Genomic DNA, 13,992 nt, shown 5'->3' with positions numbered 1-13,992 from the left:
TCTTTCTTCTTCTTCCTTCTCTCTCTCTCTCTCTCTCTCTCTCTCTCTCTCTCTCTCTCTTTCTCTATCTATCTATCTATCTCTATCTCTCTATCTCTTTCCCTTCCTTTTTTTTTCTCTCTTCTCTTCCTCTTCCTCCCTCTGTCGTTGCTTCCTTCAGCTTTATTTATTTGCTCGCAGCAATGCCGCTGACGGTGTGGCAGCTTGGAAAACGCAGATGGTGTCGTCGAGAACCGAACCGTCGATGGTTTCGCACCACTCGACGTTTTAAAACTTTTCTTTATTTCTTCTCCCTTTTTCAATCGCGACGTCCTGAGAAAAATTGATAACGTTTCTTTTCGTTCCTCTTTTTTCTCTGATTTTTTTCTTTTTTTTCTTTTCTTTTTTCTTTTTTTTTTTTTTTTTCGTTTAATAATTAATAACAAACGAAAGTTTCATACTTCGTTCGTTCTATCGTGAAAATTATTATCGGTTTCTTGGTTATTATTGATATCCATGAAGATACTGTTCAAGATACGTTTTCATTCATTATTAAAGTTTTACTAATTTTTATCCATGAATTATCTCAAATGATTATAGTAATATCTTAAATATAGTGCGACTATCTTAATAGATATAAATTTTATAAATCTTAAGATAGATTATATCCATATAGATTTTTTTCTTTTTTTTTTTTCCGTTAAATTTAATCGAATATTTTTTATATTAACTACGAATGTTAATTAGTTTCGATTGTGAAATATAATTGGCTTTAATAAGGAAAGAATTAATAATGAATCATTTTGAATGATATTTAAATTTGTTCGATTATGTTGAAAATTTTCCGAGAGAAATATTGTCCGTATAATTAATTGAAAATACTTTGTTATTTAAATCTTCATAAAGTTTTCCGTAGATTATCATCATAATACGTCGTATTATGTAATACTATGGACCTCTTATTTAAATTATATCGAATTAATATAGAATATATTATGATCTAGTGTTCGTTTTTCGTAGAAAATTATTATGGTCGTTCGTGATTAGCGAAAGAGGATTAATGTTAGAATTTTATCGAATGACTATGATTAATGTACAATGAATGTTTAACTTTGGTCGATTATAATATTTACTTAATACGAAAAGAATTAATGGTTCAATTATTTCAAATGACTTTCAATTCGTAATTTTCCACCGTTGTCGTTTTTTTTTTCGTAAGTGATTGCTTTTTCGATAAAATTTCAATTTCAGTTTTATTAAAAATATCAATTTCAATTTTATTGAAAACGTTCAAAAGTAAAAAAGCGATGGACCTGGGTAAGATTTAAAAAGAAAAAAAAAAAAAAAAAAAAAAAAAAAAAAAATTGAAGAGGAGAAAAGAAAATTAAAAGATAAAGGAAATAAAAGAGAAGAAAGAAAGAAAAAAAATATATAAAATAATTAATCATTTTAAAAACCTAATTTAAATTGCCTATGATTCCGTTAGGAATTCGAGTGTAAGCACACGGGAGAAAATAGAATGGGAAGAAGAATTCGGTGGAAATTCGAGGGAACCGTTTCCGGTTCCGGCTCTTTGAACTCGTTCGACGAAGGATCGGTACTCTTGCACCCTTCGAACAGAATCCAAGTACTATGCCGTGATTGCGAGCGACGGAGGGTAAAAAAAGCTCCTCTGGAAGGCGCCTTTACACTTTTCTCTACCCTTCGTATACTTTCTCTCTCTCTCCCTCTCTCTCTCTCTCTCTATATATATATATATATATATATAAAGTAAAGGGGGAGGAAGGGGTGAGAGGGTGGAAGGTAACGACATAGACGACGACGACGACATAAACCGTCGTCGGTCGGCTGATTAGTCGCGAGATTTCGTCCGTTCGCTTCGATTCGATTCCGTCGTCGTTGATTCACCTCTCTGGATGAGAAAAATCTTTTCTTCTTCTTCTTCTTCTTCTTCTTCTTCTTCTTCTTCTTCTTCTTAAGAGAAAGAGAGAGAATGAGAGAGAAAAGAAATCAATTCGATTTCCTTCTTCACATTTTGTACTATTCCGTTTCTTTCTTTCTTGAAATGCGGATGAAAAATTACCTGGAAGAGAGAGAGAGAGAGAGAGAGAGAGAGAGAGAGAGAGAGAGAGAGAGAGAGAGAGAGGGAGGGTGGGAGGGATGAAGGGAGAAAGAAAAGAAAAATTTCCAAACGTTGAAACTGTCGAATAGATGAATTTTTGTTACGAAGGGTTTCTAAAACGTCGAATTGTCTAGGAATAGTATTTGATTGAACATTTCCTTTTTCTTTTTTTCTTTTTTTCTCTTTTTTTTTTCTTAAATTTATTACCACTCCGTTCGAATTTCTTTCGTCATGAATAATTAAGGTAATTTTTTGTTACATCGATGAATATTATTTACTATTATTAGCCATCTTTTCGTTCAAATAAATAATATTGGAATTTGTTGTATCTAAATTCCATCGAAATATTTTAATCGAAGATTTTCTGCACTTTGAACAATTTTTATCGAGACAAATATGTCGCCGTAAATTTCGATATTAATTAATACAAAGATCTGCTTGGATTTTTGCCTTTGTCTCTTCTTTTTTTTTTGTTTTTTTTTTTTTTTTTTTTGGTTTTTTGCTCTTACGACGAAATTAAATACATTTGTTTATCAATTGTAGGATTGAAAATTTATATCTTACGAAACGTTTGTAAATATTTTAATTGATCATTTCAATCTTTTTCTTATTTTCTTTTTTTTCTTTTTTTTTTTTTTTTGGCGTTAAAAGATAACTCGTTTCTATCGAATAATATTGCATTATAATATATCATCTATTTATCTAAGTAATTTGCTTCGTTCGTAAAATTTCACATCGCAAATTTCTCAACGGGTTTTAACGTCTGGTTATTTCGTTTGGACTTTAAAGAGAAAAATGTTAACAACAAAGAGGAAGAAGAAGAGGAAGAAGAAGAAGAAGAAGAATAAAGGAGAGAGAGAGAGAGAGAGAGAGAGAGAGAGAGAGAAAAGAGGGAAAAAAAGGAAAAAGAAGAAAGAAAAAGAAAAAAGAAAAACTCGTAAGCGAACGCAAAGAGAGGAAAGAAACGAGCTCGCATTAACGGTACCGAACGAGAGAAGGCCACCAGGCACCACCACCCCGCGTGCCACCCCGTGGCTCGCGTCGCTACAATATTTATGGGGTTGTTCGCGCGAGCGAGCGATTTTTGTTCACGCGAGTTCGCCCGGTTGGTTGCTCGGGGATCCTAACAAGTCCCTAACTCGTGTACGGGACGAGTACGAAGCGAGCGCGAAAAATTAATGACCGCGAGGAGGAGCGGCCCGATTCGAGTGCGACGAAAATTTTGTCCTTTCGAAGGACGTTTCACTCCTCTTACGTCGAGAACAACGACGGAGGAAGTTCCTTACTTTCTTTTCTTCTTTTTTTTTTTCTTTTCCTTTTTTTTTTTTGCCAAAAAAGTTTTTTCTATCTCGAACAGAACGATAGATAAAAATAACGGGGCCAAGGCGATGAGGACTTTTATGGTAATCGGAAATAATTTTTTTCTCTTTTTCTTTTTCTTTTTTCTTTTCTCTCTCTCTTTCTCTCTCTCTCTCTCTCTCTCTCTCTCTCTCTCTATTTCCTTTTTTTTTTTTTTTTTGATAGTGTCGTCACAAGGGAAACAAAAGAGAAAAGGCAATAATGTCAGAATCATTTTAATCGAGCGAAGGATACAAATTTTTTTACAATCCTTTTTGTATATAGGCATTTTCTATGTACCTTCACTTAATATCTTAGATACGTAAACAAACGAAATAAATGTTAAAATAATTGTGAATAACAAAAATAAAAAGAAGAAAAAAAAAACAAACAAAAAATATATACAACCAAACAATAAACAATAACAAGAACGAAACTTCGTATGATACATTATTATTAAGTATAATTCCGTGGGAATGCGTGGAGCTATTAGGAGGACGATGAGTAATGAGAAGGAGGATGAGGATAGAGGGGGAGGAGGAGAGATAAAAAAAAATCCTTAGCCATAGTTATCGTTATATAGCGATAAAAAAAAAAAAAAAGAAAGAAGAAAAAAAAAGAAAGAAAAAAGAAAACAGAAAAAAGTTCAATATCTTTCGATACAAATTGTCAATGGTGTTTAAGATAATTCTATGGTCAACTTTCGATGAGAGACAAAGCGTCGAAGCTTCGGGGGAATATCAAATAGTCGGCGAAGTGAATCGATTGGAGTGAAAATCACTCAACAGTTTGCGATTCCGTAAATATTGTAGTGCCAGGACCACAGGGGGTGGATATTTCGTTCATTTTTTTTTTTCTTTCTTTCTTTCCTTTTTATCCTTTTTTTGTTCTTTTCTCTCTTTCTCTCTCCCTCTCTCTCTCTCTCTCTCCGTGCGCGCGCTTCGCACAGCAACGGTGCGACGTTAACGCGTGCCTTCTTGCCCCCCTCAAGTGGTCCGTGCGATATGGCGGAAGAATCGATTGCACACGAAGAGACCGAAGGAAGAAACGTTTAAACCTTTTCCACTCGTGCCCACCGACCTTCTTTCATTTTCTCTCTCTCTCTCTCTCTCTCTCTCTCTTTCTCTCTCTTTCTCTTTTTCTTTCTCTCTCTCTCTCTCTCTCTCTCTCTCTTTCTCTCTTTGTTGTATGTATTTACTTGGTTACGTCCATCGAGCTTTCTTCCGGAAACGAACGTGCCGTTAATAATTCTTAAATACCTTTGCAAACTGACCGCATTAGTTTAAGTTCCTCCTGTTAACTGCAACGAGGATGACTATTTAAATTCTCGTTTATTTTTCATGAACGATCGATTATGAAAAATTGAATGAAAATATTTGTCGATTGAAGGATTAATAAGATCCAATAAAATATTTATTAATGAATGTACATATGTAAATACGTAAAAAATTGTATTACATATTTGACTTAATTCAATAAATGAGAGATCATCGAAGATAGATTTTTATGAGAGAGAGAGAGAGAAAGAAAGAGAGAGAGAGAGGGAGAGAGAGATAGTGAAAGAGAGAGATAGAAAATGAAAGAAATAGATTAGAGAAAATTTTAAAATGCAAATATCACTTTTTGTCGAGTAAAGAAATCCATAATGTTATCGTAACTGGTCAATGTTACGTATCTTATACGGACAAATGATATTTTTCCGTGGCCAGTTTGCCACGGTCCAGTTTAAATTTACCACAGGAACGCGAAGGCCACGCCTGCTCCTAAAATTATTACGATCGAACGACTCACGAGAATCGACGTTCAAGAATCAATCGAACTCATTCATTCAATGAATTAGAAATGGATTTTGTTGCGATTACTATAAAATCTTAACTTCGTCAAAAGTTTTCTTTTTCCCTTAATTTTTCTTTTTCTTTTCTACATCTTTCGCCTTTTTTTATTTCCCTTGTAATATAAAACAATAACGGATATGCGGAACATCGAATGAAAAAAAAAAAAAAAAAAAAAAAAAAAAAAAAAAAAAAAAGAAGAGAAAAGAAAAGAAAAAGAATAAATAAATAATCTTATCGTTGCATCGATCAAAACGATATAATTTTTATTTACACGAGATATCACAATAAGAATTAATCGAATTTTTTAAATTTCGCATCAATATTAATAGTAATTTTTAACAAGAAAAGAATTTTTTTTTTCTTGTAAATATATACATACATACGTACATACGTTATTCACGTGATATCACATTGTCAAATAATAATACAATTTATTATACACGTAGTACGTATTATATATTAGATTTTTCATTCGCCTATGTATAACGACGATTATCGTTTGACGTTACGATTGTGTTAATAATTCGATTGTGGATCATTGCCCCTTAGATTGATATTAACGATCAAGAGCGCGAGTTCCTCCGATTGGACGATTCCTTTCTTTGGAGAACCGTTGTGCGTGGCTCGTGGCTTGAGGACGTTGTACGCGATCCTATTCGCGTTTTTTGGACTCGTGCGTCGCGGGGCTACCAGAACGTAGTAGCTGGCCATTATGTCGGATTAGTATTGTGATTGTGTAACCGATGTGATGTGACTCCATTATGAAGTGTGCTCGCGCGCGCCGCATTATGTCTACGAAATGCCATTCAGAAGGTTCTCCCTCTCTTTCTCTCTCTCTCTCTCTCTCTCTCTCTCCCTTTCCCTCTCCCTCTTTCTTTCCGTTCTCTTTATCGTTACCAATATGTGCCAACATTTGGCGTTTATTGAGATCGAGAGTAGGGAAACGACAGTCAGAATGAAAAAAAAAGTGTATGTGTGTGTGTGTGTGTGTGTGTGTGTGTGTGTAAAAGATCGTTTGACACTATTTCGACAGAAGGTAAAATAACCTGACTGTTCTACCCGATGAACGAACGAACGATCGTTTATCATCCCTTTCTTATTATTATGAAGAACGACGATTATTATAAATAATTTCAGAGAGCAAATATTTCGGTCCAATGAATTTCTGGTACATCGATCGTAATAAAAGAAAAATTCGTTAATATATTTATATATATCATATTCCGGTAGAAGAGAATTTTATATTATTCGATATAAATTTATTTATTATTAGATTAAGACGATCGAAAGAATCAACGTTTTCTAATAGATCATCGAGATAATAAATAATATACATTTTATCGACGATATTGTTCATTATTAATCATGAACGATATTGTATTAATTAAAATTTCATTATATTTCAATATAATTAATAGAATCGATAGAAAATAAAAGATTATTCCAATGTGTTTGGTATAATCCAATGATATTTTATCAACGACATGATTTATTATTAATCATTATAATTTTGTATAAATACAACATAAAAAATATATATTTATATATATGTATGTAAATAGTTAAAGGAGATCAAATATAGAATTTGATTTTTACGAATAAATTTTATCGATAACAATACAATTTATTATATACTCATTAGAAATTTTCTAAAGGGGGGAAAAGAAGAAAACATAATCCACGTTTGCCAGCACAGCGAAAAAAAAATGATCCGAACTATTCTTTCCTTTTAAAATTGATTACTGTATTTTCATTTTTCCATTTTCTTTTTTTTCTCTTTCCTTTCTTTTTTCTCTTTTTTCTTTTTTTTCGTCGATTTAGAGAACCAGGCCACGTAGAGTTCGTCGGTAAGAAATAAAAAAAGAAAAAAAAAAAGAGAAAAAAAAGGAAAAAAAAGAGGAAGAAGAAGAAAAAATCTTTTTTTTTTCGCGAGAAACATGACTTCGAGTTAGAAAAAGATGGAAGAGAAAGGAAGTGGAAGGATAGAGAGGCAAGTATAGAGTGGGATAAAAGATAGATAGATAGATAGATAGAGAGTGAGAGAAAGAGAGAGAGAGAGAGAGAGAGAAAGAGGGGTGATGGGTGAGAGGGCGGGCGTTGTAGAACGTTTGGAAAGTCTACGAATGAGGGGTGGTATGATATTCCACTGGCTTCCTCTCCCATCGCCAACGCTTGCCGTCATACAATTTATTGGTAAACTTTGCTAGCTTGTTAGAGGGTTACGTGCGCTGGGATAAGAAATATCTAGAGAGTGGTATCCACCCTCCTTCGTCTTCAAGTCGTTTCTATCCGCGTTCGTGTGTCCTCGGCACCTCTCCCTTTCTCTTTCTCTTTTTCTATATTTCTCTCTTTCTCTCTCTCTCTCTCTTTTTATAGCTATCTCATATTCTTCCTTTTCTTTCTCTCTCTCTATCTTTTTCTCTTTCTCTCTCTCTCTCTCTCTCTCTTTCTAACATCAAGAATATCGAAGACTAGTGATGGGATCAAGTATAATACAAGTATCGATGTCTTATCATTGTGATATATAGATGAACATAGTTTCAAGTTAAAACTGATTTCGTATTTTTTGTTTATCCCATTTAGAAAGTGCAATTTGTCGGATCGTTGTATTTTTAAAAAATACGATCGAATCTTAAGTAAAAAAAAATATATATATATATGTATGTATGTATGTATGTATGTATATATGAAATATATATTTGTTGAAATTAAAAGAGATCTTAGCTGAAAGTGATTTTTTTCGAAGAATAAATAGAATAATTATCGAAAAGAAAAGTAAAAATTTATTATCATTTATCTTTATAATGATCGATAAAATAAAAAATAGAAAATATGGATTCGTATCGAAATAAGGTGTTATATTGTTCTGGTATAACTTTAATGAAAAGAATCAAGTCAATCAATTTGATTTGATCGAAGATTATGAGTCAATACTCGAGTCAAGCCCATCGCTAGAAGAACCACCGGCAATAGCGTACGGCCTCGAGAACCTCCCGTTGGCTATAGAGTTAAAATGCCAGGGCTGGCTCCATCGGGCCATTGGTCTGCACCACTGGCTTCGACGCTCTGCCAACCACCGGCAACCTCCATCGGCAACCTCCAGCTCACCCACAGCCACCCCCTTCGTTTTCCGGGAGGAAAGGCGGCTTCTCTGCCTTCCAGCCAAAGGCAGACTATGCCAAGAATATGAATATCATACGTTGCCCTTAGGATTCTTCGAATCTTCGCACCTACCTTTAAAAAATTCGTACTTTCTTTTCTTCCTTTTTTTTTCTTTCTTTCTTTCTTTCTTTCTTTCTTTTGTTTTTCTTTACCTCCTCCTCCTCCTCCCCCTTTCTTTTTTTTCCTCTTCTTCTCTTTTTCTTTTTGCTTTCAAATTTTCTCAAATACATGTCATCTTATCTCTTAACTTATCGATCGAGTTTTATCGATGAATATCGAACAAAAAGGAACGTATAATGTCGCCTATACGAGATATCCCTTAAAATATAGACGTATACACGTGAAAAAATAGAGATGTAACGTTAGGATAGATTTAAACTGAGACACCCTGTATATAATCAAATTCTTATTATTCGACATTGTCGAAATTGTTATAATTATATGTTATAATTATTCGAGGAAAATGATCATATGGATGAGTCATTTTAAATAACGCGACGAATATGTTCGATTGTATTTTTCATTCTTCTTCTTTTCTTTTTTTTCCCTTTTCTTTTCTTTTTTCTTTCCTTCTTTTCTTCAAATAAATATTATCAAAGATTTAAATTTAACGTATCTAGAGACTATCCCGTAGAGATTCAGTCTCTTTCTTTTTTGTCAAGATACGAAAGTAGTGACGATTTCTTTGCTTTTGTTTTTTTTTTTTTTTTTTTTTTTTTTTTTTTTTTTCGTTTTTTCGTAATAGACATTATTAGTCTTAGAGAGAATTGATATAAAATATGTTTACGGGAAAATTGATTGCATTATTGCGATTACATAGTTCTAAGATCAATTTAAAACGGGATAAATCTTATGTTATGATTACATCATTATTACGAGAATTGTTGTTGAAATTTTAATGGATTAAAGAGAGGAAAAAAATATATGATCTCATAAAAATCGCATATCGTACGTGACAAGTTCTATAGGATTTGATCGTTGTTACATCCGACGTCTATAAGTTATCCGGATTCTCTCGGAATGAGCTCGTAAGGTTGTACCCTTTTGGCTCGTTCAACCTTCTTAATCTCCGGCATTTTGTAACTGCAGGTTACTGCCTCTACCAGCTGCAATGCGGCAGTATTTCGCGAGCGAAACGAAGCGCGGATATCCTGAGACTATATCCTGGTCTAATACATTCGTAGGATCGTACAAATGTTAGCAAAAGTAAGTAAGAGAAAGAAAGAGAAAGACAGACAGACAGACAGACGGACAGACAGAGAGAGAGAGAGAGAGAGATAGAGATAGAGAAAAAGAGGGAGGAAAAAAGAGAGAGAGAGAGAGAGAGAGAGAGAGAGAGAGAAATCGGTCAGATGGTTGAAAATTTCCTAGGATATTCGAGCTCGCCTATATGCTAGTTCCTTGGTACATGTTTTCTTAAGAGAATCCTGCAAAGACGAAGAGAGAGAGAGAGAGAGAGAGAGAGAGAGAGAGAGAGAGAGAGAGAGGGATATAGTTGAAATTGAAGAAGGAAAGAGAGAAGAATAAGAGCGCGTTGCCGGAGACAACAATCATAACAATCTAGTTAAACGTTATAAGGATATCTCGTGCTAAGAGGCGTGCCAAGCGTTGCATAAAATCAAATTGTACGCCGAGCCGAGAAGTTATTGTCGTTCCCCATTCTCCAGGGTCTCCTTCGTCGCCGAAAATTTACCGGTGGATCCTGCCTCTGCGAGTTTCTCCGTCGATTCTTCTCTCTCTCTCTCTCTCTCTCTCTCTCTCTCTCTCTCTCTCTTTCTCCCTTTCTCTCTGTCTCTTTCTGTCTCTTTCTCTTTCATTCGTTCTTCTCAGTGCAAGGTTTTCGCCAGCACGTTCTTCTCGCGGAATCTTCCTCTTCCTCGCCAAATGCATTTTTCCTTCCGTTGTTTGCCAACGATCTCAACGTGGAACTCTGCAGATAGAAAGAGAATTCTGATTTTTCTTTTCTTTCCCTTACCCCGCTCTTCCTCCCCTCCCCCCCTCTCTCTCTCTCTTTCTCTCTCTTTCTTTCTCTCTCACTTCTCTTTTTCCTTTTTTTTTTTTTTCTTCTTCTTTCTCTTTATTCCTTTACCTTCTCGTGGCCCGCTTCTCAATTTTTCTATATCTCTTATTTTTTACATTTTCATACGGGTCACAGTTTAACAATGACTTTTTTTTCCCCAGTTTCAAGCTTCCCTCAAATGTTTATATGATTTTGTTAATTTAAATTTTGTTAATTTTATTTTACGATAAAAATGATCGACAACGATCGTCGTGAGATCCTTATTTTAATGTCGAGACCATTCCTCGTTATGAACAATATCAGATAATTACGTATTTAACCGTAGTATCCTTGAAATGAGATAAAGGAGAGAGATAGATAGAAAGAGAGAGAGAGAGAGAGAGAGAGAGAGAGAATTTGCAAAATCGGCTTGAGAGGGTTAAATTGAAATTGAAATCAGTTTAAATTAAGCGAGAAGCATGTTTGAAACGACAAGCACGCTAACAGGACCCTGAGATCGTGTAAAATCGTTTTAATTGCTCTTGTCTTCCTTATGACCCTAAATGATCTACATTGAACTTCTTTGAAAATTCATAATAGAGTAAGTTTACCCTCCCTCCCCTCGTAAAACCTAACCCATCCTATTCCGCCCCGTTCCGCCTCCCCCTCCCCTTTCAATTCCCCCTACTTGCCTTTACACTCCTTCCTTCCTCTCTTTTTTCTTTTCTTTTTTTTTTTCTCTCTTTTCTTTTTCTTCCTCAAATCCTGAAATCTCTTTCCGAAAATTCGTGCGATTCGCACAATCGCAATAGGGGGTGACCTCTTTGCGAATACGAACGGAGAGAAGGAAAAAAAGAAAAGAAGAAGAAAAGAAAAAACGAAAGAAAAAAAAAAAAGAAAAGAAAAAGAAAAAATTATTCGGCTGCGTCTTCGTTAAAGAGCTGCCCGCGGGGCAGAGTTAAAAAGGGCCGGCCAGAAGTCAAAAGATCGATTAGAAGAGAATCCTGGCCTCTCGCACCGCGGGTATTCTCGAATAATTCGTCGAGAAGGGGGAAGTCAACGTTCCTTCGTGTTCTTCTTACCCCTCGTGTGCCGGAGTGAAAGAGACATGGGGGCTGAGAGGGGCCGGGAGGGGCGGGAGGGAAGAACGGGATTCATGCGTGTGTATAAGAAATATAAAGAGGGATAGAAAAGAGAGAGAGAGAGAGAGAGAGAGAGAGAGAGAGAAAAGCAAAGAGAACGAAAGTACGAAAGAAAGAGAGAGAAGGAGAATCGTTCTTGTCGCTCGATTTCTTGCGAGTTACGGAATCGAAGGGCGGCACTACCACCACCACCACCACCACCACCACGCGTCCATCCTCTTTTCTTTTCTACGGAAATTCAATATTTTGGCTATCGTGTTTCGTGGAAGACGGGAGATAGGAAGAAAGGGAGGGAGGGAGGGAGGGAGGGTGGGTAGAGAAGAAGGAACGCTTTTTCTTTCTTTTCTTTCTTCCTTTCTCTCTCTTCCTCTCTCTCTCTTTCTCTCTCTCTTTCTATTATTATTATTATTATCATCATTATTATTATTATGTTCCTTTTCCATCGAGCAAGGTGATTTTCCAATTATTACGCGATCGATCGTTATGGACTCTCAATCGTGAAACCTTTCACGTTGGTTCCCCCGAAATATTATTTCCATTTCTTTTTCCTTTTCCTTATTATTCCTTCGTTCCGTTTAGTTTTCTCATCGAAAAAATGCGATTATTATTTCGTAAATTTCAACGAGGACAATGACGACGATTATATCCTACAAAGGATTTTTAATGAATTTCTCTCTCTCTCTCTCTCTCTCTCTTTCTCTTTCTCTTTCTCTCTTTTTCATTCATTATTTCGTATCTCCAGTCGATTCTCACGCAGGATGTGATTAATTTGCGACTGATCCGAAACGAGATCTCTGGTAAGAGAGAGAGAGAGAGAGAGAGAGAGAGAGAGAGAGAGAGAGAGAGAGAGAGAGAGGTTAATAAGGAGATATATAAGGAGTCACGGTCCCACGACGCAAAGGCAAACACAAGGAAGAAAAGGATCATCGCCCGCTGTGGCGAACACCAAGATGGGCGTGGCGGGAAAACATGCAGTCACAATGTTGGTCCAACTACACGACAATTATCGCTCGTTGAGCTTTATAATTAAGAGGTTATTGCCCATAGGCCTTTCCTCTCGTCTCCAGCCCTTTTTTTTCTTCCCCTTCCTCCTTCCTCATCCTCCCTTTCTCCCTAAACGTTTTATCACAACCATCATCGAACGTATGTCCCGTCGTGGAGATCCTGTTTGATGAAACCCGTGATCGAAAGGAATGCAAGAGTCCAAAAAAAATATATATATATATATATATATATATTTGAGCCACGAGACTTACCTCTCGTTTGTCTTTCATCTCTTTCTTCCTTTCATCTCTTTCTTCCTTTCTTTTCATTCTTTTCTTACTTCCTTTCTTTCGTTTATTCTTCCTTTTTCTTTTTATTTTATTACTTCTTATGGTATGGGGAATCGATATAATAATACTCGCTACTGTAACTAACTTCCTTCTTTTATTTCTTTATATCTTTTGCGCCTTACCTTCGATGATGATGATGATGATGACGACATCGACATCAACGACGACAACGACGACGACAACGACGACGATTAAGACGACTACTATGACTACTACTAATACCAATACTACTGCTACTACTGGTTCGTGCTGAGACATTGTTGAGATCGGGCCTCCATCCATGGGACAATAGTCTCGAACACTAGGACACCCGTCGTCGTCCTCTATGGGAATTTCTACATCGAAGATGTCGTGTCTACCTCGAGGAAGAGATTCCTTCTTTCTTTCTTTCTTTCCTTCCTTCTTTCTTTCTTTCTTTCTTTCTTTCTTTCTTTCTTTCTTTCTTCCGTTTTTTGATTTTTCTTTTTTTCTTTTTCTTTTTTCTCTTTTCTTTCTTTTTTTTTTTTATTTTTTTTTTTCGTTTTTGTTTTTCCCTTTCGAATCGTCAATCGTCTCATTTAATGTATATATGAAGTTGTACGATTCGTCCTTTACGATACAAATTATTTTTATTATCTTCATTTGGAATATGATATGTAGACATTTCATGAATAATTTTTTTTATTAGTCTTTTTCTTCTTTCTTTCTTTTTTTTCTATTTTTTTTTTTTTTTTTTTTTTTCTTATATATTCAACGTCATCGGAGATATATTTTCGTGAATAGGTATTACGAAGTTGCCTCGTAGTACATGCTATTTGAAATCTGTCATTTTTAATTCATTTGAATATTAATGGATTCTTTTTTTTTTTTGTATGCATTTGATTATTGTTATTATTATCGAAATAATATTAAAAAATATGTCAAGGTTTATGAAATCGTATGACCTTTTTTCTTTTCTTATTCTTTCCATTCGTTTATTCGTATTGAAATTAATTTCGTCAATTGATTTTCTAATAGAAAACGAAACGAGTTATTAATTCATATGTTATTACATAGGGAGACTCGATTGAAAGTAATTGCAAATATGAGATAGAAAAAATTT

This window comes from Vespa crabro, chromosome 2 (genome assembly GCF_910589235.1).
Source record: "Vespa crabro chromosome 2, iyVesCrab1.2, whole genome shotgun sequence".
Taxonomy (NCBI): domain Eukaryota; kingdom Metazoa; phylum Arthropoda; class Insecta; order Hymenoptera; family Vespidae; genus Vespa; species Vespa crabro.
Note: the sequence above shows the minus strand (reverse complement) of the source record.